Here is a 27,877-nt window from a genome sequence, read left to right on the forward strand (position 1 = left end):
ATCCAGATGCAAGATGTAAAAATGGAACATATTATTTGGGTGGAGGTCTCTATTGCTCATATGCTGTCATCAGTGAACATCTCAAATTGCTTCGTATGTTGGTTTTCACAGCATTCTTCTTTAATGGCTTCCAGCACCTCTGTTCTCAAGCTTTAGAGGATTCACGATGCTAGATTAAATCAGTAAATGAGTCTCTAAGACCCATGTGTTTTTTGACCTTCATATGCTCCCTCTTATTAAGGCTGTTGTTTGTCATCTTTCTCTATTCGTAAGTGTTACGATTCATCTATAAAGTGAAGAGTAACCTAAATTGTACCTGCCTACCTTGGACACATTCTCTGTTCTCCCAGTCTACCCCTTATTTTCCATTCTTTCTAACCTTGGATGTGTCTCTCATATATTTTCATTTACAATTTATATAAGTATTTTATATAGCAACATAGTGTATATCTCTTTAAAGTGCCCTATAATTTGTTTTTTTCTTCCACAATTGACCCTGAGAATTTCAGAAAGCCAGACACATCTTTTAGGATATCAAATGAAGTCTCTAACTGGATGACCCATTTGTTCCTGCAAGTGAGCAGACTGATTCTCTGTACAAGTAGGTACCCCTTTCATAAATAGAGCCTGATGAACTATCAGTAGCATTACTTGGCAGTTTCACTGTTTCTTGCTGGTATAGGAACCATTAAGAAACAAACTAATTCAACTTATAAATGGCTTATTAATTCTACTGAAAAATAATCTGTCTATGCCCTCCTAATTTTCAGCACACTGAAGTTTTGTGTTGGTGTAAAAATAATACTAATTAAAAAAATAAAAAAAAGAACAAGAGGAAGACCAACACAAACAAAGCAAAAGAGCAAGACCACACTGTATTTGTAAAAGTGTGTGTATATTGCTGGTTTTAAGTCATATCCAGTGTCTTCTTTCTGTAAGAGGATATGTTCATATTTTCATGCTTTTAAAGGTTTTAGTAATATTAGATAAGATATTGTGCCTAGTGGTGTTGTCTCTATTTTGTGAATCTAGTGAACACCAGAATTCTTGGAAGGTTCTGTGAGTTGACGGGTAGCTTGTCTCTACAACAAGACCCCATCATCATAGACTCTCTTTGCCATGAATTCTCTAGAGCCATCTAGAAATAAGTATATGAATTTTCCAAGGATTTTACTTTAGTAGCTCAGTCTCTTACTTGGAGCCTAAAAGCACATTGTTCTGTCAAGGTGATAATGTGTTAAGTCTTTGACGTGCTTTTCACTTGTACTTTTTGACAAAGATGAAGCAGGAAAAGGTCGTTTTTTTCAGGTGTTTCTAGAAACAGCAAGATATTTAATTTCATGTGGTAGCAGCTAGGGTTTCTGCTTCTGAAAGTTATACTGTGGGGACCATAGCCACTGACTAAATTCATGATAAATCTGTATTTCTTCTTTGGATTAGGTTATGCTGCAGTAAGCCATGAACTTGAGAGTTATAGGGAGACTTGTGTTGTTTTGAAGACACAGGTGAAGCATGCAGGTATTAGGACACTGGAGTTAAAACCTAAAGTGCAAACAAATCTCAGTGATAAAACTCACTGAAAGAAAGGATAAAGATTTCTTAGACTTATATAGGGGTTTGCATCAGGATGCTGCTAGCCATTAGATTTTGTACACCTACCACTTTATAGCAGATTAAGCCACTTTTTTTGTCTTGAGTGGAAGGTATAGTGTATAGAACTGAAATTAAATGCTATAATTCTTGGTAGGACTGAAGACCCCGAGACAGAAGAACATGATCATGGTGTGGCATGGCATATGTAGCCAGATAAATTTGGTCTTTCCACAACCTTCTTTCTGAGATGCCTCTTGGCTTTTAGTTCTCTAAAAGCAACTTGTAAACATTTCAGCAGAGATTATGTTGCAGTGAATCTCTTGCAAATTAAGTCTGATTTTTCCAAGTTAAATTCTGTTTCCAGTACTGTTTTAGATTTAGGACAATTAATTGTGGCAATAATAAAATCAAGGGAAGTTGCATGCAGAAATGGAATACTAGAGAAAAGAAATGAACACTATTGCAAATACTGGAGGGAATCATTGCCTGGCAAATGTAGTCAGAATTCTCCTAGACTTGGATCTGTCCTGAACAATGTACTTAAGTTACTTAAATCTTTGTTAAATCAACACATTTTTGAAATTGCAGGAGGATTTGACTGTTCACATCATCTTTGTTGATAATTGATTGTAACAGACTTTCCTCTGAAAAAAATTATATTGTATCTGTCTAAAGGCGTCTCCCTTTCTCAAAACACTTGTAATTCTGTTGTTGTAAAGCTATTTAATAATTTTTGCAAAATCAACATGGAAAAAATGAATGAGGTCTGTGAAAGGAAAGATGAGTTAGCAGGAACTGATCTATAGAGAATGTTTTTCTAATAAATATTATTTGTCTCATGCCTGTTGCCCTCTGCTAAAAAAGAAATACATATTTAAAATTTATTTCAAAAGCTGAATAGAAATAACAGAAACGACCAGTGCCGTCTGGCATTTCTGTTTGTCTGTCACATAATTATAGCATCATTATCTGGATTTTATTAAATGCTTTCCTGGTGCTGAAATAATCTTAAATGCACAAACTACACACAACTATGCACAGGACTAATGGCATTATCCAAGGTACATCTATACTTTGTGAGTTCAAATATCAGGTTCAAGTGAATAAGTAGAATACTGCCCGTGGGCATATGCCTCTTTAGATGTCAGTATGGTTGCTGCACTGCCAAGTCACAGAGAAACAAGTTTATATGAAGTCATACAAATGAGATACAAAGAAAAGTTTAGGGCTTTCTGGGGAGTTTGGGTTGGTTTTGTGGATCAGTTTGTTTTTGGTTGGGATTTTTTTGGTGGCTTTTTTTTGTTTTGTTTTTTTTCTTGCAAGATGATTGCTATTCATTCATTAGGGGTGTTGTGCTGGGTCGATGGTGTTGAGAACCTCTGGAAAATCATTCCCATGACTCTGCTTCTTCCCTTTGTCCCTTCTACCTTCAAATCTAACAGTTACTCATGCCTCTGTCTTGTGAGAGGATTTATGGTTAAACAGTCGTTCAGCCTTGGAACTTGGCACGTGAGGTGAATGTCCACTTGCATATGGACAAAAGTAATGAGCTGCCTTTAATACAAAGTGGTCTTTGGACTTTTAAAGGTCTACAAAACAAACCCAAACTGCTTATTAACTCGAGCGAAGCTGTGGATGGTAAAGCTGTGTGTATTTTTAATGTTGCTCTTAGTAGGGGCAGTTGCAGTCAGGTAAAGAAATACTACTCCTTCAGGAACACATTTAGGTGATCTACTCCTTTTTGGAAGCTGTCAATTGCATACTCAGTGTTGCACTTCATGTGCATCTAAAGGCTTCGTTGACTCATGCCAGGAGATGGAAATTGGCCTGCTTATTTTAATACATTCCTGATGATTTTGATGGAAAATCTAAATGTGTGAAGAACACAAGATCCTTCCTACTAGCAGCTAAAAGGATACCATTTCACATTTGATACTCTGGGGAATTGGGGGAAAAACCCTCAAAACAACAAAAATAAACAAAGAAACAGCCCCCCCCCCAACCCCAACGAAACAGTAAGCACAAGCTCTTGAAGTTAGAAATAGACCAAGGAGGAAAAGCTGTGGTTAACCTGAGAGCCATGTATCAGAGAGACTTTCTCATTTTCTAGGATCACAGAACAGCCCAGGCTGGAAGGGAACTTGGAAGGTTCTTTTGTCTAGCCTTTCATGGGAGAGGGAGCCTAGATGAGATTATCTAGCACCTCATCCAATCTTCTCAGACAGCAAAGTTTTCTAGTTCCCCATACACTGTAAACGGGAGAGCTTAGTAGTGCTTCCTAGCCCACCTCATCAGATTGCTGTGTCCGTGGCTTTCGATATGACAGTTGTCCTTTTTTTATTGCATGTTTTTGTATTAGACACTTAGATTTCTCTGTAATTAGATGTGGTGATTATAGTATCTTTTCATATTACACTAGAGCGGTCCTTTAATGTAGAAATCAAATAAAACAGAACACATAAATATACAGAAAAAAAAAAAAAAAAGAAGACCGCGACAATAATGCTTGGGTCCGAAGGAGCAAAGAAGTGGGAAAAAGCAAGCTGAAGTTATTGCTTTTGGCTTCAGCAATGTAGTTCATATTTTTTATTATTCTCCAAATTAGGTTTATTCATTTATTACAATTCACTGAATGAATTAAATATAAAACCAATCCAGATTTTTAAAGACAGACATATGTTGTATCTAAACTCAACTTTTTGTTGTTGTTCAATTGCTGAAAAACATTTTTCCTTTTAGTGTAAACGTTTTCTGAGGAAAGGGTTATGTGGGGTGAAGAAAGAACACTCAGGACAGAAGAATAAGTAGCGGAGTATTTAATAGTACAGAGTAGGTTTGTGCTCTTTCTTCATGGCAGCATCCAGTGATCAACAGTCTAACAACTTCCCTTTATCTAAGGAACAACACGTGTATTCCATGTGGCCCCATCTGGGAGTTTATTTCAGAACAGAATTACCTTCCTAATGATAAGAATCTTTGCTTGTGAAATTATTTTGGAAAAAAGCCATCTGCTAGGGAAAATAATAATAATAAAAAAATAATCCATGATTCAGAGAATAAAACTTTGATTACTGCTCCCTTAGGAGGATGGATGAGGAAGGAAGGGTCCAAGGAGCTGTCCCTGGAACATGTTTTAGAACAAACTGTTGGGAGTGACTGTAATGTCATGCAGAGGCTTGTTGTTTGAGGTACGCCAGTCAGTTGTCTCCCAAGAAATTAATCAGGTCCCCTCCACCATCCTGGGCTCCAAGTGGTTCCTGAACAGGGTGTGAGTAGTGAGGAAGGCGATTCCTTCCTGATAGAAGCATTATCAGCGCTTGGTGGCATCTTAGTAGGACTGTCATGATAGAGTGGAATAGAAACGTCCTGAGGAAGCAAGTCATTAGCTGCTTGCTGAACCAAAGACAGTTCAAACCAAAATGCTTTTAACAGTAGTTAAGTAGCTAATACTTTAGTTCCTCAACAGAAGCAATAGAGAAGAGATGACATCTTATCAGTCAGATATTAGTTACACCTTCTACAAAATCCCTGATCCTGTGCAACATAGAGTTCTGTGTGATAGATTTCAGTTCAAGAAACACTAAAGGTTTAATGAACTCTCATTTTCACATGATTTTAAAAACTAGTTTGATTCTCCTAGTTTCTTAGACAAGTATAAATCAGGAATAACTTCTGGAGTGACTGCGTTCCAGAGGAAGCTTCACAAATTAAATAAATCCTCTACTTTGTTGCAGACCTGGGTGGAGGAGGGCAACTGTCTTTATAAGTGCTGTGTTTGAAAGGGCACAGAAGATACACCAGCTGTGTTAAAACAAGCCATTTTCGTCTCACGCATACACCCTGCAATTCCACTTTTTAATTTCTAGGCAATCACTCTGCTGGAATCTTTTCCAGCCATTGAGTAAAATATATGTTTGTCTTGCAATTATGTAAATAAGGTAAGTGGTTAAGATTTAGACCTAGAATAACAACATTAACATCATTGTCCCTTCAATAAACAGCGAGCTTTAGATGTGATGTTGGTTTTGCTCTATATGTTCCATACCACAGAAAAACACAGGCTGACACATAGATGATGTGCTATTCTTATTGTATTTAAAACGATATTTAGGCAGGGTAGCTCCTACTACCATTTACATGTGTTCGAAAGGAAGCTCTGTTTCATCAATGGGAATGTGTCAGAATTTTGTAATAAAGCATACTGTGTAATATATTTAAACACAGTCCAAATTAATTAAAGTGTAGTGGACGTGAAAGATACATACTCAATGTGACATTTCAAATAGGGAGAAAATATGATAATGAGCTATTTCCATGTGTTGCCATCCTTCTGGTTAAATAATACTTCTGTTTTCAATGAAGCCACTGAGCAATAACATTCATTTTTGGAGTTCCACAGCGGTTAGAACTGATTGTATACAGGCTGTAATCATTATCCTAATTCTGCCCAGGAAACCCTCTCTCCCCACCATGGGGAAATTTGGAATAAAAAGTCTCGTTCCAGGAAAAAGAATTTCCAAATAATCCTGGGCACCAGATCAAAATATGAGCTCCAAATCCATTCCTTTTTCTTAATAAGAATCAGCACTTTGAAAAATGTTGCTCTGCAAGGAAATAATTGCATTAGTCAGCTTCTTGGCACCGGCGTGGGCTGGAGCCTTCTCTTAAAATGAGGCCCAGCCTCACCCTGCAGTGCATCCAAATCCTCCAAAGATCCAAATAGCCCCAAGACCCTTGGCTTTGTTCCACAGGCAGAAAACTAAAACACAGGATGAAAGGACAGATAGGGACCTGGAGACACAGCCTGTCTGATGCTGAGGCAGCCTTGGGTAAGACAGGTGTCATCTTCTTGTGTGCTGAAGAGTAGAAGCCAAAGTAGGAACTAGAAATAAAAGGTTACTACTTCCATGCTATCCATTTCTTACAAAAGATCTCATCACACAGATGCAGGGTATTCAGCTAACTGTGTAGCCCAAAGGGCTGGTGATATGTGATTATATTTTTGCCTCTTGATAGGTCTGTTCTTTGGATTATAGTGCTTATGATTAGGAAAACTCCAGCGTTCAGGACCTGACAAGCGCTAGCAAGAGTCTGTAAGACTGCTTTGATTGCTCTAGGCTGCAGAGATCTTGCATTTAGTCTGGAGAGTAAGCCTTATGTGCCTTTCACTTGAGTGATTTTTAGAACCATCCCAAAATATCCCTTTTTATTAAAGCTCTGATTATCTGATTTTCAGCAGTGAAAAAGCTGTGCATCATCGGTGAGGGATGAAAGACAAGCAGTACGCATTATTGTATATCAAAGTGTAATGCTGGAACCTTGATCTACAGGAACAGAAACAAGCCTTTCCTAGCATCAAGACATTAAACCCTCCAAGAAACAATCAAACCAACACCACAGAATTCACTGGGAGGTAGGTGTTGAAGTGGTTTTCACATGTTTGTGTTGCTCTCACGTTGTTTCAACTTGTATATTTGAGCCCTCCATTCCATCACCAACAGAACTATTTCTTTTACAGCTGCCCTTTCAGTTAGGCAAGTCATCAGTACCAATTTTAAGTAATGTAGTAGAGCCTATAGCGGAAACTATTAAGGTTAATGTGGAACAGAATGGACAACTCCTCTCTTTTGTTCAAAGACTACCAAGAAAGGGATCTATTTTCTGTAGTCCAGGGAGAGTAATTTATTTCCAAGATAGTATGCGCAACTTTGCATGTTAGCTCTGCTGAGTTCTATTGAATACCTGGGAACTGAGTCCCTTAGTGAGGTTGATGAACAGGGCAGGCAGTCAGATGCCCATCTCCTTCCTGCTGATAACTGCTTTGTTGGCAGTACATTTCAGGTGCTCTATATTCCTCCCTCTTTGGGCTAATATTGTACCAATTGTTTTCTCCTATTCAGCTAAAGAATCAGAAGCAAACGCTCCTTTGTTGGCTGCTATTGACCTAATGGGAAAAGACTATCCTGACGTAGTCATCATCTGAATATAGTCAGAGAAGATACATTAACCTGTTAGTGCTAAAACTAAATACAGGAATTTGCATGTATCAGTAGGGAAAGCATATGGTGACACCTATGCCAAATCAGAGCTTGCCAGAGTCCTCACCTCCTGGTAAAGGGATGGATGCAGCCAGACTTTGTGTGGTAGATTGTTGCAGAAAGAGTGCTGATGCACAGGAGAGAGGGGCAGCTTCCACAGGTACCGATGCAAAGTAGTTGTGATGCTTTTACAGGCTTTTGAGCATTTGTAGGAGGGGGGAACTGCTACTGGATAGTTTACTTTGTGCCCTTGTCAAGGTACTACAGAAATGCCATGTCAAAGATAACAGAGGAATCAAGATCATTTGCTCTGTGATTTAACTGCTAGACTGTGCTGTGTTTTTCTGCATTTAGATTTAGCTCTTCTGCTTCTGGAGTGTTCTGGCACTGTGGTCTAGTGAACTACAAGGTGATGAAGAAAGAGATAACAACCTACCTTGAAGATAGCTGCCTCAAAAAGAAACATAATGGATAAAGTTCAGACCCGTAGGATCTCAGCTAGCCTTACTAGTCTGGTGTGCGCCCCTCTGCCTGTGCTGCTGTTTGGCAGGCTGCCAGTGCCCAGAAAACACCAAGGAGCAGGGATGCTGCTGGAAAAAGGACTGTCAAGGTGTGTCTTGTCCTGAAGAAGGCAGGGTTATCCTCAGGTAAAATACATATGCCGTGTGTTTGGGACAAGAGTGGGGTGATGAGCCAATAATAAAGCTAGTGTCTTCTGTCATCAAAGAAAGGGTAAGTCAGGAATAACCTGTAAATTGGCAGAGGCATTACAGATGTCAGTGAGGGGTGTTTATGGCATGAAGGGGGTCAGAGTTTAGTACTTAGAGATTACTTTAAAGATTACCTATTAGTTTTAAAAGGGATAGAGTTTTGTGTGAAAGAAACTCTCATCCTCATATTCAGGGTGTGCTGAGTTTGAAAAGGGCACGTATGTACCTGTCCTTCCCAGTCTTCTCCTGCTTCCCAGTACCTGGACCATAAATCTGAGATTTAAGTGCTGCGTGCTCAAGTATTCCCCTTTGCCTACTGCAGATCAGACATTGATAATTCACTCCAGCATCTTCTGGATGATTGTCCTAGTGAAAAGGAGCTACACTATCTCAGGCTGAATGACAGTTGTCCCTCTGGCTTTGATAGTTCAGAGCTCTCTGTTCCTTACCAAATGAAGAACACAAAAAATATTGCAAAACTGCAAAATGTGACATGAAGTACTGGGAAAACTAGATTTGTTTCTGATCATTCCTGTTATCTCTGGCACAGGGGTGGTGGGAGTTGATTGAGCAGGAAGAGAAGATAGTGGTTTGCAAGACAAAAACAAGAAAGTTGTTTGATGTAGCAAAGGAGATAGAGCTGGAATGGTGCATAGAGGGAGCAGTGTGCAAGAGTAGAAATAACACATTGGGCAGCAACGTTGTTTTGAAGAAGCACAGAAGTGCCAGGTCCACAGATCAACAACTTAAACAAATTAGAGAAACTAGTCCAGGAGAGGTTTAGACAGAAGCAACCAAGTTCTCTGGCTTTATGCTCCCAGACTGTGCAAGAATGGCACCGATTTGAAGGCCCATGGGAGCAGAGAAGGTAACTGTCAATAAAAGTCTGTGCAGGAGAGAGAGATGAAGACCTGGGCAAGCTGCTGGGTTCAGAAAAGGGAGGGTTGAAAAGGGATCCAAGAGCAGCAGTTAATTGGAGCATTCTGCACATGGGGTATGGTCTAGAAACTGTTGTAAGGGCGTAAAATGGGGGAAATTGGAAGGAAATAAATCTAGTTGGGAACAGAATGGGAATAAATAGCACACAGCCTCTGGTAAGTAAGGGAGTGAGAGGACATAATATCTAGAGAACAGGCAGAAAAGAGACAGAAGGAGGGGGATCGCCTTTCTAATTATGGGTTTCTGTAACTTTCCTGAAATATAATGGGCAGAGGATGATTAACAAATGGCTGAGTCACAGAAAGCATGTGACTGAGGTTCTAAATTCAGCTACTAAGGGGCTTGAACATTCACACGAAACATGGAAATTTTCCTCTAATACTATTCTAGTGCAGGGGATCCTAAACCTCCCATACAAAAAAAGCTTTCCAACTGCTATTTGGAAATATCTAGCTCAGTAAATTGGTCAATATTCATGTTGGCAGGCAAGTATATTACCTTGTTTATCCATTCCTGGTGGAGAAAGCAACTTTTGGCCAACTAAAGAGTTGTTTGTCCATTTTCTGTCCATAGAATCATCTGCAGGGTGCTTTAAATCAAACATTGTTTGGGTCTTTACCATAGCAATTTGGTGAACAATGTTGCTTAAACTCAGAACAACTTTTTGCCATCCTTTGTAAGACAATTTATTACCACCATCTACTACTTGTAGGATTTTCAAATACTTGATGTTTCATGAAATAGGGAGAACATGTGTCCTCTGTTTCAAGGAGCTGACTGTTGAAAGTCTTTGTTTCATGCAAGATTAGTGCTGACATAAATTGGTAGAGCCATCAAAAGAAGTTACCCATGCCTTCCACTCACTGTCCTGCTCCCATGTGACCCAGATTCAGGAACTGATGTAGGTTAAAATTATCTGTTGTCCTGGCCACCATCTGATTAACCAAGTACAATCACAGTTGTCTGAAATATTTCAGATAATGTGTTTAGGGAAAAGATATAAATGTGAAATACTCCCCCACTGCTCAAGAATGGGATAATTTATTTTCCTGATAGCAATGACTGAAGAAATACAGGCTGAAAGAAACCAGGACTAATGGCCAAGCTGGAGTTTCTGTGTGTGCAGTTAGGGAGATTTGGGCAGCAGTAGGCTTTTGTGAGTGCTGTTAGATTAATGAAGTTTGCCTTCTTTTGACTTAACAATCTCTAGTTTACTTGAGACAAGTAAGTTGACTCATTTCTCCCTTAGATTTTGTCACAGAGAAAGAGCAATAAAACCAGCAAGCTGGCTACTGAGGGTAAATCTAGAGTAAGCAGGCTTTTAGCCTCAGGTCTAAGACATTAGTCACATGCAAATCGGTGATGATAAATCAGTGCCACCTGGCTCACAAAGCTGCCTAGGAAACCACCAACTGAAAATATGATTTTTAAAAGTACACAACTAATCTGTCTCTCCATAAAGAAACAGTCCTGACTTCCCTGTTCAGCAGCATTTTTCAGAGCAGGAGCTGGACTTTTTCACAAGGTTTCCCTGGAAGTTCCACATGGGGATAAGAGAATCAAGAAGTTACCTGACTCCTAACCCTTCCTTAGTGCTCTTCCATTCCTTCTTCATACTAGCCAGAGAGCCTTAACATCTGATGCTTTTATGAAACAACAGAGAGGAGGTGGTTCTGATTTTCTTTCTTTATGAAAAGTTTCACTGTCACAATTCCCTGGGTGGTACACAGTGCTTCTGCCTGCAAAATAGCCGGTTTTATACATTTCTGTTTAATCAAGAGTGAAGCAAATGTCAGAGATTCGATGTTCTAGATCAGCAGTTTCCAACACTGATACATCTTAATCAAGCAATTAGGTGCCTTTTTTTTTTGTTATTGCTTGGTGTTTTCCATGCTGGAGAAGGGAACAGATTTGCTGCTTTGCTCTGATGACTGCTAGCAGCAGTGTTTGTTGTTAACAGAGACGTGAACACCTAACCACCAGTTGGCAGGTGTTAACACTTTGTTACTTGCTATTCCCACATGCTGAGGATTGTGGGAAAGCTGTCAAGCTCTCTGTCTTGTGTAAAGCTTAGCTTTTACAATAACAACAACAACAAGAAGCTCTGAACAAATTCAGAAGCTCTGTAGGAATACGGTGATGCAGCACTAGCAAAGGAAACGATAGAACGGATTCTCCAGGCTTTGAGGGGAGGTAATGTGAAGCTTTGTGGAAAGTTGGAGATATTTCCTTATCTTGGTTTAGAAACAGCTAGATGGAGGCTGAGTGCTCTTTTTTCCTTTTGTTCCTTTTATTTTAGAAGAAACCAAAAATGCATTGTGTGTGTGCCCCAACATTTCTAGTCTGCTTCTGACATTTGTACTCGTTTGTATTTAGGAAAAAAAAGTTATGAATACAGCATAGAATCATAGAACCAACCGGGTTGGAAAGGACTTCTGAGATCATCAAGTCCAACCCTTGATCCAGCACTGGCAGGGTTACTAGACCATGGCACTTAGGGCCACATCCAGTCTCATCTTAAAAACCTCCAGGGACGGAGAATCCACCACTTCCCCGGGCAGCCCATTCCAATGCCTGATTACCCTCTCTGCAAAGAATTTCTTCGTAATATCCAACCTAAACCTCCCCTGGCAGAGCTTAAGACCGTCCCCTCTTGTCTCGTTGATAGTTGCCTGGGAGAAGAGACCAACCCCCGCCTGGTTACAACCTCCTTTCAGGGAGTTGTAGAGAGTGATGAGGTCTCCCCTGAGCCTCCTCTTCTCCAGGCTAAACAACCCCAACTCCCTCAGCCTCTCCTCATAGGGCTTGTGCTCCAGACCCTTCACCAGCCTCGTTGCTTCTCTCTGGACCCGTTCCAGCACCTCAATATCCTTCCTCAACTGAGGGGCCCAGAACTGAACACAATACTCAAGGTGTGGCCTCACTAGCACTGAGTACAGGGGAAGAATCAGTGACCTGTTGGCCACGGATACAGGCCAGGATCCCACTGGCCTTCTTGGCCACCTGGGCACACTGCTGGCTCATGTTCAGCTTCCTGTCAATCCAAACTCCCAGGTCCCTTTCTGCCTGTCTGCTCTCCAGCCGCTCTATCCCCAGCCTGTAGTGCTGCCTGGAGTTGTTGTGGCCAAAGTGTAGGATCTGGCATTTGGCCTTGTTGAACCTCATCCCGCTGGAATCAGCCCAACTCTCCAGTCTGTCCAGGTTCCTCTGCAGAGCCCTCCTGCCTTCCAGCTGATCGACACTCCCCCCAACTTAGTGTCATCTGCAAATTTGCTAATGGTACACTCAATCCCCTCATCTAAATCATCAATAAAGATATTAAACAGAACTTGGCCCAACACTGATCCCTGGGGGACACCACTATTGACCGGCTGCCAACTGGATGCAGCACCGTTCACCACCACTCTCTGAGCCCGGCCCTCCAGCCAGTTCCTGACCCAGCACAGAGTGCCCCTGTCCAAGCTGTGGGCTGCCAGCTTTTTCAGGAGGAATAGTAGTGCTTTGGTTTTTGGGGGAGTAACTGGCAAACAAGAAATGAGAATTTCTCTTAGTACATACAGTACAGCCCCTCTGGAGAGCTCAGATGTGCCCAGGAGAAAAGACCCTCTGTGAACTTTAGCAAATACATTTATTAAAATACTTCTTTTCTCTTTTGTTTGCTGTCATCCAGGTGCTCTGGATGTATCTGTCACACAGATACTCCGCCTTTGCAGCCACAAGGTCATGGTTTTATAGTTGAGTAATCCAAGTGATTGATTTGTTACTGATGAAGTGAGGTTTGATGGATTTTTGATTTACATGAAGACAGTAAAGAAGGAGTGGGAGGTGCAAGGCAGCTGCAGAGTGGAGTACAAAACAGAAACTCGCTAGAGCAAGTGGGCCAAACAGTGTGATGACTTAGATGAGTGATCAGTTTATATGGCTGATTTTAATAGTGCTGCAGTGCATAATTGCATCCCTTCCCCCAAAAAAAGTTATACTGATAATTTCTTGAACCTGCAGAATTATGCTCTCAGGAGGAGGGATTTCATGCCTTTGCTTTTTGATGGGAGTGCTTCAGTTGAAGGTAACATGATCAAAGGAGTGATCATGGATTTTCTAGCATGTGGGCTATGGCTGGGCTGCCTTTTGAATGTGGTTCCAAGTTTGAGGTCATTCTCCAGTTCATCTCACATCCAAACAGCACTAGCTTTGGATCAGCTTTATGATGTGGTAGGAAAGAAACTTATCCATGCACTGTGAATAGACTGGGTTCAGGATAGGGCATTTCTTGAGATATGCACATGCTGACTTGAATCTGCCAATGCCTATCCTGTCAAACCTGAGGAAATGTTCCCTGACAGGTGAGTTGACTAAGTTCTTTCCTGGAAAGGTTCCTACTGTGTGACAGGAAGCCCTATGGGATATGGAGGAGGCTGAGCAGCAGGTTCTTAATAATATGGTTGCACAGTCATGTTTTAGTGGCCTGCCCCCAGGTCTGTGTTACACAAGGCAGTGTCGATGGGGCCCTGAAGTCTGTGACTTTTAAGTTGATTTTAATTCTGGAATACAGGTTTGAGATTAGTCAAAAGTTAGGGACTTAACAAAGCGGGAGGTGCAAGACAGCTGCAGAAATGAATGGATGAAATGCTCTGGGCTGTGTTTTGCATTGGGTGGGATCCCAATGGTCTCTCCTGACTTCACAGGTCTGCTAATCACTGCAGTAAACAGGTTTTTTAATGGAGTTAGTATTATTTTATTGACATGCAAATCATCCCTGTACCTGTACACTGCTTTAAAAAGCCTTCCTGTTTGCAGAGCTACCCCCTGCAAGCTGGTTCTGAAAGATCTACCTGCCAAACTTGTGAGTGTGAGGGAGGTACTGGCTTGTATACGTCTGCCTGATGTATTTCCTAATTTCAGACTTCTCTTTAAAATTTATTTGCTTTTACTCGGCCACAGAAAGCCAGTTAGGCAAGTCAGTAGTTTGATACAATATGAGTATCAAATATTCATAAACCATGTTCTGTGCAGGCACGGCCCTGAATTTGTTCCTGTACATATTAAGTGATACTTTTGTCTTTTAAAAACCTTAGAGAGAAAAATCTAAAGAAGCCATGGAGAAAGTGAGAGGAGGGAAGACTGATCATTTCATGAATGGGACTCAGAAAGTGAGTTTCGCTTCTACCATGCACCCTCTGTTGAATTAATTTGTTTGTGCAGTGCTTGTCTTTTTGTAAGTGGGGACACGTAGTGTAATACATAGACTTTGCTGGGCTTGAAAAGCATGTGCTGATTGGTTTTGAGGTGTTCAGGTGAAAAATAAGTGATTTAGTGCAATGAAATTATAGATTTTATTTGAGGGTATGGCTACAGACTGACAAGGGGCCAAGTTAACAGGCAATAAAAAGGTCCATTCTTGAGACTGGAATTCTGTCCTCCCACCTGAAGGCCAGATGTAGCTGTGGGCACAGTCCCATCCACTGGCACTGGAAAAATGAGTCATCCCATTTGTGCAATGGCTAATGCCATTTCACTCTGCAGTGCAACAGGTTGGAAAAGATGCTAGCAATCCACTGTGTGTTCCTCTTTTGCAGGGGTGAGATCTCCCTGAAACGTGGCAGTGGCTTTGCTGTGAGCTGCTCATTTGCAGTTGCTATTTTCTGCTCATGCTGTGGAGGTGCCTAGAGGACTTAGGTACAACTGCCTTGGGCTATAGGCATACCCCACTGTCAGTTCCTCCTTAAGGATCAGAACTGTTGTGCTGATCCTGCAAACATGAGAGCTATCACTTAAGTTATTTGCTTATATGAATTATCTGAAGGACTGCAGCTGAGCTTTATGACATCTCAGCACCTTAGCTGCCCTACTTTGAGTAAAGTCATCAGCATTTTGCAAGAGGAATCATATTTAATTTGGATTTTTTGATCTCCATAAGCAAAACACGAAAGAAAAGATTTCTTGAACTCCTGGCAGGATTTCTGGTCTTCCCCCCCCTCCTTCTTTAGAAACTTCATTTGTTTCTTTTTTTTCTTCTTCTTTTTCCCACCCCACCCAGGCTTAAACAGTGCCGGGAAATTCTGTACTTACCCAGCTGTACTGTCTGAGGAAAGCCAAGTTATTTTTTTTCCATGCATCAAAATTATAATAGTTTGAAATTACTTATTAACTCTCTGAGTTTCCCAGAGAGAAGACATCAGATACTTAACTGATATGCCCCTTGTACTTAGACAAAAGGCCAAACAAAGGTTAGGGCAAGTGGATACACATGACAACTTTATTCAAGTCCTTGAGGATTTCCCATTGACTGAGTCAGAGTTTCATTCTTTTTTTTCAAGCAAAAATAATAAACATGGATCAAGTAAAATGGATTAATTTATCTTCATTGCAGCCCTCTTCCTGGTGCAAACTCTGCAATCTGTGGACAGAGAAGATATGTTCATTTACTCAAATGGCTGCCTTGCCTGAAAAAATACAGTGATCATCTCAAATAGCTCACCTCAAGTTGGGTCATTGTTTGAGGATGCATATTATGAAATAGTTTTAGAACAAGTTGATTTCTGCATTAACAAATGGATCACATAAACATTTCCTTGTGTCTAACCACTGCTGCTGTGTTGATGACTAAATTGTGCTACACGTTTCTGCGTCACTTCATAGCAGTGCAACCTTTTTCTCGCTACTATTAAATGAAGTTCCAAAACACTGCAGTTCTGTTGGTCAGTATTCTTTTGCTCCATTAGCAAGGGAAAAATGTTTGTTTTGAACTGGCAAGAAACACTCTTATTTTATTTACTGTGCTTTTCGGTGGGCACATGATATGTTCTGGGCTATGGCAAGTAATTACATGGTATGTAATCCTGCAGCATTCACAAGCATTGGCACCCACATCAGGATGGTGAAACCTTTATCAATAATAATATTGTGACCTAGAATTAAGTGTTATCTGTGTCTGGAGTTCCCAAAATGCCTGGAGTATGCTCAAGGAATAAAAAAAGGTACACCAAAATAGAATCCTGTGGGAGAAAACCTCTGGGCTTGCAATAATATTTCCTCAGCCACCCTCACTGTTGGGCCCTTCCTGGCAGAGCTGGACCGCGTCCACAGGTCATGTTGACTTTGTCTGGATTGATGGGGTTTCTGCAGCTGTCCCCTGCTGCTTTCAGGAAGCCAGGTTGGGAGCTGCTAGGTGAAAAAGCCCTGTAAGATTAAGAGCAAGTGCCAGTGCCTGGCGTGAGCAGTGGTACGATTTTTATGCCTGAAAGAATAGTATCCAGCAACACACACTGTGTCCATACTCACGTCTGGATGTGTCAGAGAAACATGGAATTTGCTGACAAATTTGGGGCAGATAGGTCTCTAGTTCCCTTTTTCTGACCCCATAGAGACGACCTCCAGCTCATCTGTTATGCCACTCCTACAACATTGTCTAGCTGTTGCCTTGTGACTGTGTGGGTCCCTTGCTGGGATGAGATCCATGCCCATCCTTGCTGATTCTGGTGGCACAAAACCTGTCCCCAATGCACTGCTTGCAGTGTTATGTGGGTTTTAGGAATGTATGAGAAAAGAAATGCAAAAGGGGTCTGAATGTCCTCAGAATAGGCAAATTACTGAAACCTGCTGAGCCTACAATTATGCCTAAGAAATCTCTCCCTTTTTCCTGGGTTTGTTTACATCTTACCGGCACTTCACTGCCAGACCGGTGGCACTTGGAGCTGATAAGAGGCTTCTCATGGGAAATAGTCTTTTGAAGCAACAAGTCTGAGCTGTAGGACTTGGGGAGTCAAGGAATGGTCTTCTCTCATCAAAAGGTCACTCCTGGAGTACAGATGTTTCACAGACCTTTGGTTTGATACTAATTAGTTGTGTGGATTTTTGAATAGTTGGATCCTAGGTGGCAAATACTTGGATCCAGGTGGTAAGTGGTACAGATAGCAGAAAGTGAAAAACAACTGTGCTACTTTTTTTTTTCCTTGGAAACTTAAAAATTCCAATCTTGCTGCATTAAACTAAGTCATGCAGAAATGCTCCAGCTGTTCTTTGCACTGTGGAAGCCAAATTCAGCATTTTGATGAGGTTTTTTCCTTTGTTTTTGAGAGACCAGTTGTGAAACTACTTGATGTGTTATGTAACAAAATCTTACCTGTGCTCTCCTTCGAGTTATATGCATTTTCCTAGTTATCTTATTTAAGGTAGACTCCTTCCAGGTCATCATGTAAAATACTAGGTTCACTAGGAGGTAAACGAGTCAGCCTTCCTTGGCAGCTGGTACGTCTAGTAGTGCTGGAAGATTATTAGTCTTTTAGTTCTCTTCTTCTACATCACTGAATGTTCTGATGGCAGCTGAACTCATGGGAATTTTGGTTAAAAGCAGAAGAACAGATGAACAAATAGTTTCTGTGGTGTCTTTTCTGTTTTTAATAAGAGTTTTACTTGGTATGATGTGTGGTAAATCCTTCTCAGCTCCATCCATTTGCAGGAAGAGGCAACACTTCTTTTAATACTCCTAAGGGAGAATCCATTGATGTATTTTTTTTACTGTTTTTAAAATCAGATGTGTCCTATTTTTCCTAGCAATTTTCAGGTGTGAGCGCCCTCTCTGAAATGTAGACAATACTCATCATAGTGTTTTAATGAAGGCTTATGTCTCTGCTGTGTAAAAAAACAGGAACATGGGGTTTGGGAACACTTACCCCACAGCATTAATGCCTAGAGCAATGGGACCCACCCCCATTTTGTGATACTCATGACATATTTAATTTCAGAGTCTTACTTGTGACCTTCTGCTTATGCTGTGGTTTCTGGCTGCACAATCAGGATAACAGTATATGTTGTGTGGAGCAGCTTGTGCCTGAGCAGTAACAAGGATTGACCTGGACCCTGGGTAACCTCATGCTTACATGAAACAAGGGTTAGTCCCCTATCCCTCTAGTAGGCATGGACTTTCAGTTCTCAGTTCCTTCTGGTTTAATGGAAAAGAAAATGATCTGTATCCATTATCAAATTATGTAGAGTCCTTTCCCACAGGGCTTGTAATTTTTAAGTTGTTCCTCTTGTTTCAGTGAAGCTGTTTGAGGATTTCCAGGGTTCCCTAATATTTTTAATCTAATCCTTTTTAACTTAAAAGTTAGTCAGCTCTCATAAGACTAGAGTCAGGTGACTGGTGAAGGTCACAGCTAAGTGACAGGTGCAGCATTTATCTGGCTTGTTATCAGCAATTGTACCAGGTACAGTTCAGTACCCAACCATATGACAGCACAGTAGCCTGTTTTGATCTTCATTTTCTCCCTTTAATTGGGTGGCCTTTCTCATGTCTCTCCCTGCCTATAGTCTTGTTAACTCATGAGTGTGGAACGTACTGGCTGCGATATCAAAAGACTGGGTATGTAAAATGAACAAAACCATAAAGCAGTTTATAGCTATTCAAAGAATATGGAAGCATTTGCACTTTCTGATACCACCTGCTTTGCGTGCCAAAAACTGTAATGGGAACAAAAAGCTTACAAGGTTCAGGAGGGAAAAAAAGCCTTTTTGTGGAAAAAAGGAAAAGGGTAACAGAAGTTGTCTGGGGATGTGAGTAAAACAGAAACCTTGGTCATGAACTGAGTGAATGAGGTGGATCTAATTACTGTGTAACAAAACAAAGGAAGATGGCTTAGCAGACGTTTAAATTGCAGGTACTTTGCCCTACTGTGGTGCTACAGATTCGACAGCTGTAGATATACGTGGAAAATGTCAGTCCAGTCCTTTTTCTGGGATTTGCCAGGGTCACAGAGGTACTCATATAGAAATTCATCAAATACTATTGTCTCCATATATGTGTTAATAATATTCTTAATCTTCACCATATTTTCTCTTGGGCCTATATGCTGCATGGATATTTCTTGGCATGCCTACAGATCTCTGTCTGTATACTTGGCTTGCCTCAGGCCAACTTAAAATGATTGTATACAAGAACTTTTGCTGTTTATGGGATTATTTAAGTACCATTAGTGTATCTGGGTGGTACTATTTATCATGTGTCATCCCATTCAAAAAAATCAATGCAGAAGGGAAATTCTCTTGAGTTTTTAACCCTGTCACTGTACTGCTTTAAAAAGCTTTCCTGTTCGCAGAGCCACCTCTTGCAAGCTGGTTCTTAAAGTTCTGCCTGCCAAACTTGCCTCCAATACTTGATAAATACCAGGGGACACTTCTTCTCAGGTAATCTTGCTCCTTAGTCTGAACTAAAACTTTCATGTACCCTTGCCCCATCACAGAGCTATCCTGTCTCTAAGGCTATCACAGAGAACTTGTCACATCTCTTTCTATCCTGACTCCAGCATCTTAACCCACTCTCCCTGTGCTCCCTCACTTTTTGTTTTCCTCTTCTCTCTCTCCATTTCACCTCCTGTTAGGCAAAATCTGTTCTGCAACAGAGGATGTGCGTGGGCTGAGAGAAGAGAAAGTATTTAGACACCTCTAAGCGTAGTGCATCTTCTTGACAAATAGCCTGGTTATTCTGGGTGAAGAAAGAGAAACAAAGTTGATTTTTAGCCATCACCACGGAAGCCTCTGCTGCTGCTACACTTCAGGCAGTGCCGAGTTCCCGTAAGAGGAGCAGGTCAATGGGAAGATTTCTGCAGTCAAGATCCAAAACACTTCCCAAGAGTCTCTGGGAGTGTCAGCAGACTCCTAACCGAGCCAGGAGAGAGGCCTCCGTGCATGGCCTGGCTGCCTGACGGCACTTCTGAACTATGCGTGGGATTAGCTGTTGTGACACGCACAGCCTTCCTGTAAACCCAGGGTGTTCAGCCCTGTCCAATCCTTTAGAGCCTCGCGAAGGACAGGGGCTGAAGAGGCGTTCAACTCCCAAGAAGCTGGTGCAACACGGTGGTTAACACAGTATTTCTGGGTGGTGAAAGGGAAGGGAAAGAGTTATGAAAGAGGCTTTTTGCTTTTATTACTTTCTTCCTGCACCCTGTATCCTGTCTGTGGAGAGCTCTTAGCAGATTCGTGGACCTGCACTGCCATGTGAACTGAAAAAAAGAAGGAAAAAGTGACGAAGAGTGAGAGAAAACCAAGAGAATCCATTAAAAATGCCTCTGCTACCTCATTAATCTTTTGCAGCAAATAATATATGCAAAACTTGGGCTAGCAAAGTCTCCAAAGAATAACATTTTTTTTTGTGAGGTTTTAACAAATTAAAGAAATAAATTAAGTCACTAGCACAGCGGGAAAGTGCTTGAGGCCTCCAGGATTTGTATGTTTTACCATTGTTCTAAAAATAAATTGGGGGAAAAAAGATTAAAAGTCTTTCAGTTGAAAAATAATATTTGCTTTAAGTAGCCATATTTGGGTTTTGCTACCGCACAGTGCTTCACCACCTTCCCTGGCCCTGAGGCTGACTTTTGGAAACATAAGGCAGAAAATAGTAGAAGCAGAGGTCGCAAAGACATGTGGTGAAGGGAGAGGCGTGCTGGGCGTTAGCGGGAAGGATGTAAAGCAGAAATTAAAACCCTTGTGCCTCACCCCACTGTGACTGCTGAGACAAGGCATGTGTTAGAGATTAGCAATCAGCATACTGGCACCCTTAGGCCCAAACCAGTGGGAAAATTTCTAGCAGCTTTGGTCAGCTTTGGAAGAGAGGTGGCTGGCACCCTCCTCTGTTGCTATACTGTAAACTGGCCATTATTTTAATGATCAGAACAAGGCTTCCCAGGTTGCCAGAAATCAGAGAAGTTAAGGGCTGTCTTCTGATATCCCTTTTCCATGCTCCTTTTTGTAATTCTCAGTAAAGTGACCAGAGAGAACAGCATTACTGCTCTGCTCTCTCTTCTCCCCTAAAGCTGACAACTTGCCTTCTCATCCCAGCTTCCAGAGAGGCTTCCACTGCTTCTCCTCCCTGGGCTACCTCCACTTCCCATCCACTGCCTTCTGTCATTTTTTCCAGCTCCACCCAGGCCTTGTCTCACTCTCTAGACTGTCCCAGAATTGGAACAACTGGTTTTTTGTCCAATCCAATTGAGTTGCATGATCTGCAGGCAAACAGCATTCTGGAGAAAGGTTTTCAAAGGTGTAAAAGATGAGTAGGTGTCTAGCTTCCCACTAAAGATTGTCACCAGAAGTTAGGTATAATGAATTTCTTCTGCTCCAGCCACTGCTAATGCTGCAGCTGAATGCATACACATTAAAAAAAAAAGTAGTTAAAGGATGTCCTCAGAGTCCCAAAGACAAGGCTGTTGTTTTCTAGCAAGTAATCTGCAACTTGACTGTAATTGCCCCGCTACTCACCTAAATACTGCAGTAGTGGGAATTATATACGTACATGAACGGTGTAAGGAAACACTCTGTCATTCTGCATAGCTCTTTGCTGATGGAGCTCTGACACTTATTCTTCTATCCTCAGTTCTCTTCCCTGTAGAAGCCTCTCAAGGGACTTGGCTACTGATTTTGTGTGGATGATCTGTGCATGGAGCATTCAAATATGCACAGCACGGATACACACACACACACACTCATATGTGCATATGTGTGACGCTTCCAAGTCAGCAAATGCCAGAACTCCATTTACCTCTGGTATCTCCAGTTATACCCCTTGTGAATGTTTTTCTGTTGTAGCCTTTCACTACATACGCTTCTGCTATTTTCCCCCCTTTCATCCCTGCCTCATTTCATGCACAGGATGGGCTGTGCTTAATTACTGAGCAGCATTTAGATTTCAGTATTTAGATTTCTCTTTCCTGCCTAGTATGTGGCCCCAGCCTTACTTACGACACAATATTCAAGTCCTTCACTGTCCATAGCCTCCTAATGGTGCCCATTACTGTTTTTAGTCTTGGGATGGTTTTAGAGTAGAAAAACATGCCAGACAAAGCTGTGCAATTTGCTGTGAAGGGGGGTAACTACTTTATTTTGTTTGTTTTTAGCTAGTGCATGTTCTGTTTTGTTACAAAAGCTGTCAATGAGCAGTGAGGTGTTTTATTTTGCCTGCTTTAGTTCTGAAGAGAGGAGAAAACTGCCCCTTCTCAGAAGCCCACAGGGAGGGCTTTTATGAAGATCAGTGTGGGGCATCCTGTTCTACCCAACACATACCCCCAAAATTGGAGCAGAGCTTATGGGAAACTTCTGAGCATGGCACTGGGCCATGACATCCCTATATGGTCCTCATAGGGTGTCTCCTGGGAGCCAACAGAAATGGTTTCAGCCTTGAAGCTAAGCAGATCACATTGAAAACTGTTGGACTTAGGGAAGGATTGAGAGCTCCCTAGCATGTGAAACACAGAAGCCAGGAAGATATGGTGGGGAAGGAGTGCTGGGGACTTGGTGTTTTTCTGGTTTATGTTCTCTTTGTCTGAAATTGCCTGAACTCACATCTGTGCAGATCCTAACCCCTTTAACATGCTTGGGCTGCTTACGTTAAGGAAATGGCGTGAGAAGACCACCTCAGAGCGCTGGCCAGCTTGAGACGCAGTTGCACCCAAACTGTAACCAGCTTGGCAGGAGCTGGATTTCTTTGGCCACATCTGCCTCTGTTGTACCCTGTTAAATCTTAGTGGCAGTCTTGGCTCTGGGACTCTGTAGAAAGCTTCTGGCTCTTGCTGATTACTTACTCCTGTGTAGTCTGGGAAGGTAGGCTCTTCGTAGTGGCGGCATTTTCCCCTGAAGAGAAGGGGAATACGTTTGGTTCCTGTAGAGCTGCAACAGCAATCACTGCCTATGAGGAAGAACTGAGACATTGTATGGTATTGGACTGGAGTGACTAAGAGTGATGGTGTTTGTTTGGCTGAGGATGACAAAGAATAATCCCTTTTCCTGCAGTTAGCAGATCAGCAAGGAGTTTACAGGTGTGGCTAGTTGGATGGGACTGAGGCTTAATCAGTATTTAGCATAAACCTCTAACAGGCTGTAGAGAAGGTCTCTGAGATATCAATGGACTGTTGTAAGTGTGAGCTTATGTGTGAATATGGATGAAACTAGTGAGGAAGGAACCAGGTGCTAATTGAAGAAGGAGAATAAATGTTTTTCCATCTATAATGTTTTATTGAGGTTCTCTTTTCCATAGCACTAGAAGAACATTTTGTGTTTTAAAGGCCAGCAGGGGTATCTGAACCAAGAGAGATGTGCTCTCAGCTTCCTGAAGTACGGGGGATATCCTTTAGCAACCATCATTTAAAACATGGAGAAACATATTTACATGAACAATGTCTCATTTCCACTACTGTGGGAAAAAATAAATCCTTACTCATTGCCCCAGTCACTGTGGTGTGAGGCCCAGGCTTGGCAGGAACCATGGTTCAGTCTCCTCTGAATCGCCAGCTCTCTAAACAAACTGTATGTTATTGAAATGGAAGAATCTGTTTTCCACTGGGATTAAAAGCGATTTGTCCTTAACCCTGGGAGCTTCCAAGCTACTAGATTTTGAAATTGTCTTTGTTAAAACAGGAAAGGGATCCTAGAGCATAGAGATTTTGAGTCAGTGGTCTGGATCTGCTCATCATGGGGTCAGAGGGGTGATCTGCAGCTGGTTTCAATATCCAGACAGCAATGTTTATCAAGGTAGGGACAGAGCTGCCAGTAGACTCCCCTTTAGCACTCACCATGTGAGAAGAGAGCAGTTGTGTTGCTATGTACTCCCCTCATCACTCTGATGGCTGATTCCAGCCTTGAGTACCAAAAATCTGTAGTGACAACTTTCTGGCCTTACAGGGAGAAGGGGGAGGAGATGGGCTTTCAAGAAACTTATAAGGTCATGTCACACTGGAAAACTAATGTTTGCTTTTGTTTCCTGAACAGTGCATAATAACTCCAGGAGGCAAAAAGCAGGGAGCATTATGACAGCTTCTCTTAAATGACCATAGGATGCACGCAGGAAGCCACACTAAATTGAAACTAAGGAATGCTTTATGGGTAGCAAGTTTAGAAATATATTTAAATTTTTTGTTCAAAGAGGGCAGCTTGGAAGTTGTAGCTGGTTCTAAACCAGGGCTTAAGCTCTGTAATAGGCAGATGTGGGGTTAAAACGGGCTGGCCTAGGTAGAGGATATTCCACATCTAGCCCTTGGATTTGAGGCTGATTTCTTTGATAAGAACCATTTTTAATGTAAAGCTGAAAAGATAGTATGAAGATGAAAGAGTTGGAAATAAAAGAAGTCTGGCCAAATTTTTCATTTACATGTAAACCTCTCTCTCAAGCTGTAGTTACTGATCTATTTTTACTTTGCTTCCCGGAGTCAAAAGTAATGCCTAAAAGACCCGTTTTCCCAACACTTACCAAAACCAGCGTGAATTCCTCAATAGGCAATGTCATAGAAGTTGCATGTCAAAAATTTTAGAGAGCCTTTTGTAAGCATCAAGGTTGTGGACAGAAAGGGGCCAACCAAACCCCGGGCCCTATGTAAGTTTGGACCTTTATCTATACTTGATATCTCGTTATTGTGATCCAGGTTCCTCTCTGCTTGATGTCTTTCCAAGATTCCCCTGTATTCATTTTATTCTTGACAGGCTAGTGAACTACAGACACTTGTATCAAAAGGTTTGGAAAGGCAACAGCTGAATATAATCTCCAGATAAATGCAACATACCATGGCCACATATGAAGGGTCTCTCCCATGAATGGAAAAGTGAGACCTGTAGCTCTGAAAAACTTTGGATTTAGATTTCTCCCTAGAGAACAATGAAGATTAAGTTATCACAGTTTTGATCACGTGACATGATTAGCTGGTCTGTGGAAACTCTCATATGTATACCTGCAGCTTGGCTACTCAGAGGATTTTGTGGCTTGGTCAGCAATACTCTGATGGGTGGTATGCTGCTAGGGCTTCATGACTTGAGCCTTCCCCAAATTAGCCAAAAGAGAAGAAACTATCTGCATATTCCACCCCTGATGCAGTAGAAGCAAACAAACAAATGTATCTATCTCTGCTGGGCCTCATTCAGATGTATATATTGGTTTCTCAGTGCCAGATCCTGCTATGAACTCTTGCTCTGCATGCAGTTAGAAATGACACAAAGAGATAGATATCTGTATCTCTATACACACACACGAACTATTTTTTTTTTTTGACCTGTAGCATATGGTGATGTTTGCTTAACCCACAGAAAACTCACATAGCCATACATGATGTGACACGTATTTTCCTCACAGAATGCAAACCATAGTTTTTAACAGGCTTGTATTTGCTACTGGATTCTCAAGTTCATTTCTGCTGCATAGTTAGGCAGGTATGTTCGGTATTTCTGTTGGGTTTTTTTCTTCCTTTTTTTTTTCATCATCCAGTTTAAAAAATAATCCTCTAGAAAACACATAAATAATTCAGAACACATCCTTTATGTCAACAGTTTCATTTATTTTATCTCTATAAAGAGGGCAGAGGCAAACCTCATCCAAACAAGGAAGGGGAGGAAGATGCCTTGCAAAATTATGGCTGGGGTTTTGCACAGATACGTTTTTGACTGGAAGGCCCAGCTCAGAAATTAAATGCCTGTGTTTTAGTGCTTATACATTGTGAGTTGCTGAGTGCACATAGCAAAGAAAGTCATGAGCACTCTGGCTGCATCTGCCTTGCTCCATGACTTTCTGCATTTGTCCATGACTTTGGGTCAGGACAGGCTTCCAGATGTTCAGAAATCCCACACAAATGTGCTGTAACAAGAGACTCCATTGGAGGGTGCTAAACTTCTTGGCATACCCTAGGAATTCAGCCCCTAATAAAATATGAAGTTTCGATCCCTTTTTGTAAGGGGTAAGCCAAGTCCAAACTCCTGAAGTCAGGTGGAAGTGCTCTGTTGAGCTAAAAAAGGAGTTGGGCTGGACACACAGCATCTCATTTCTATGCAGATGTGGCAGTTTCATTTGCTTTTCCATCTTGTGGATTCTTGACTGATTAGCTGTTGAGAGAATTCTTGAAAATTACTTCAATTTTCAGCACACCTTACTTACTGCCTATAGTTCATGTCAAAGCCCTAGTCTCTTTGTTTGGAGATGCTCCCTCATGCTCTACTTACTGTACTTCAACATTGCTGAGAGAGCCTGTCCCTGGTCCTTTGTAGCTGTTTGGTTTTTTTTAATAACTGGATAAGGTATATAATTTTATATATCTTCTGACTCAGTAGACTCAGACCCATTCCTATTTTTCTGTGGTGATAATAAATGTCGCCACTACTAGTCTACCACTCAAGTTCTGATATGCAGCACAAAGCTAAAGACAGCAAAACAAACTAGGTAATATCCTCAGCTGTCATGTCTACAGCATAGAAGACAGCAGGGAAATTCCATCTTTCAAAAGATTCGTTCCTGAGGATTATTTATCGACCCTTTTCTTAAAAACATGTATGAGGGACAAGTCACAGTCTTGCTGTGAATATCCTGTCCCAGTATCTCATTTCTCTACAGTTAGAAGATTTCCCTGATGTCCAACACAGTTGTCTTTGATGTCTTTTCCTCCTCAATGGCCATAGAGTCAATCAGTAACAACCTTTTATGTACCAGAGAGATGAGGGACCCTGTAAAATAGATGCTTCTGCTGTGGTTATATGGACCCAGAATACTGGGGGCCTTTCTCTGCCACATATTTCCCATCTGTCCTCAGAGAAGTCTGTTAATCTCTGTATTTCTCTACCTCGAAGGGGTGCTATGAGGTTACATTCACTGGTGTTTCCAGGGGCTTTCAGATACTGCACTGACAGAGGCTAAATAGGTGAACAGAGAGAGAGAGCAGACATACACTTATTAATCTAGTAAAGGACTGATATTTAACTCAGCAAAGCTCCCAAACAAATGTCAAAGACTATATTATCAGCGTGTCTCTTATCTCTGGAATTTTGTTTTGTGCTATGCTACTTTACTTGTTGGTTTGTGGTTTGTTTTGCAGCTTACTGGAAAGGAGAATTTTAAGAACAAGAAAACGCCTGGTAAAAGTTGTAACTGGCTCTGCTTGCCTGTGGTATGACAGCCAAGAATATCACCTGCTGATGATTTACAGATTCCTGGGAGATGTGCTGTTGAGTCTTAAAGAACTGGAACAAGGACAACTCACCCAAATTGCTTTTCGTGAAACAGCATAATGTATCCACCCGCTTCATGCTATCTTAATTTAGGACATGTGTAGTGTGTAATGATGAACTGGCCAACTGATTATGTTGCTGTAAATCCTGTTCCCCACCTTACAAAACACTCCTGTCTGACCCCTTCTTTCATGACAGCTCAGCCCAGCGTTTCCAGTCCACCTCTTGGGAGGGAGAAAGATCTCACTAGCCATTCACGGAAGCAGTTCTCTAGAGAGAAAAATGCAACATTTTGTTAGTTTTATTTCATTCAGCAGCCTTTTCATATTCCTTGACCCACTTTTGCTTCTCTTTAAACTGTGACCAGTATTTATTTATCCCTTTTTAAACACAATAATTTAATTAAGAAACTAATCAGCAGTGTTGAATTGATCTTTGAACTCCCCCCTATCACTGAAGGAAATTTATGAATGCATAACACAAGCAATATCCTATTATCTAAAAAGCTTTCTACTAAAAGGATTTGGCATCTAAAAAGTAAGGCTTGAAATTCTGCACTAAATTTATAATGTAAAGAAGTGAACATTAGAGTTGAAGTGTATCCCAACTGAATCTAACAAGCTTGTCTGGATT

At 41.3% G+C, this 27,877-nt stretch overlaps 1 long non-coding RNA gene across 1 annotated transcript; it reads left to right on the forward strand.

Moving 5' to 3' along the window:
* Nucleotides 1–354: 354 nt before the first annotated feature.
* On the forward strand, nucleotides 355–27,819 carry LOC120324342. Its single transcript, XR_005565587.1, has 4 exons — nucleotides 355–601; nucleotides 6,830–7,006; nucleotides 7,986–8,241; nucleotides 27,112–27,819. It is a non-coding gene; the product is annotated as an uncharacterized LOC120324342 (long non-coding RNA).
* The last annotated feature ends 58 nt before the right edge of the window (nucleotides 27,820–27,877 follow it).

This window comes from Pipra filicauda, unplaced genomic scaffold (genome assembly GCF_003945595.2).
Source record: "Pipra filicauda isolate LSUMZ 115617 unplaced genomic scaffold, ASM394559v2 scaffold49_size4853605_pilon, whole genome shotgun sequence".
NCBI classification, from domain to species: domain Eukaryota; kingdom Metazoa; phylum Chordata; class Aves; order Passeriformes; family Pipridae; genus Pipra; species Pipra filicauda.